Raw genomic sequence first — 1,356 nt, 5'->3', positions numbered from 1 at the left:
TCACTGAAACTGGGCATGGTGGCTCATGCCTGTAATCCCAGTGCTGGGGAAGCTGAAAACAGAAGGATCACTATGAGTCAGAGCTGTGTGGTGAGACTCTGAACCAAATACATAAGAAAAAATGTAGTAAAAGTTATAAATACTTGAGGCTGGGGAGATGGCTTAGTAGAATAAGCACTTCACTGGCAAGCACAAGGGTCTGAGTTCAATCCCCAGTTCTGAAAAAAAAAAAAAGTTATAAGTGCTTTTTATGTATCACTGGAGGTTATATAATGAGGGTGGCTTCCTTATTCTGTTAATGTGGTACATTATATGACAAATTTTCATAGGTCGAACCATCCTTACATTCCATTTTGTCACAAAGTACAATAGTTTGTTATGCTATTAGATTTTAATTTTAGGGTCTTGTTGAGGATTTTTGCATCAGTATTATAGAGTCATGATCTGTATATTTCTTTCCTTGTATTCTTTGTCCTGGGTAATGGTATCCTCCCAGAATGAGTTAGAAAAGGTTTCTTCTTTTTTAATCTTTTGGAAGAATTTAAAATTTTTTTTTTATTATTAGGGAAGGATCTACAGAGTGTTCAGGGTCTCACTACTAGATGGAACTCTGGTGATCCACCTATTTACAGCCTCTCAAGAGCTGGGATTACAGGTGCACCCAGTCTTAATTGTGGTTTCAGCTTGCCCTGGGGATGGGGCCAGGTGTGGCAGGCCTGGGATTGAACCCCTCTTTTGGAAGAATTTGACTCAGAATGGTGTTAATTCTTATTTAAATGCTTTGTAGAATAATTAGCCCATGCAGCCATCTGGTAAGTCTTTTCCTTGTTACAACCACCTTACCAGTTGAGTAAGGGCAGAGTACCATGAAGCAGTTCATGGGAAAGAATCACCTTCCTACCTCTCTCTCAGCTCTGGCATAATGTGCCACCATCTGCCGACCTGCCAGAATGGAGAGGATGCGGTGCCACACCTCTGAACGTCCAGGTCTCTGAACTAAATGAACTTCCTCTCCTTATAAATTACTTGCCTCAGGTATTATGTTACATAAAATGAAACTAAATGATACAACAGCTAAAGGTCTATTCATTTTCTCTCTTTTCATGATTTAGTCTTAGTAGATTTTATATTTCTAGGAATTTATCCATTTCATTGAGTCTGTCCCATTTATTGGCATACAATTGTTCATACTATTCTCTTCTAGTCCTTTATTTATCTATAGAATTGGTATAATGTTCCCACTTTCATCTTCTGTTTTTCTGTATTTTGTGTCATCTCTGTTGGTAGTCCATTTAGCTAGTTTGTGAATTTTGTTGATCTTTTGACAATTTTTGGTTTCCCTTTATTTTTAAAAAA

This window comes from Octodon degus, unplaced genomic scaffold (assembly GCF_000260255.1).
Source record: "Octodon degus isolate 3935 unplaced genomic scaffold, OctDeg1.0 scaffold00146, whole genome shotgun sequence".
Lineage (NCBI taxonomy): Eukaryota > Metazoa > Chordata > Mammalia > Rodentia > Octodontidae > Octodon > Octodon degus.
The sequence above is the reverse complement of the archived record's forward strand: the minus strand, read 5'-3'. Positions refer to the sequence as shown.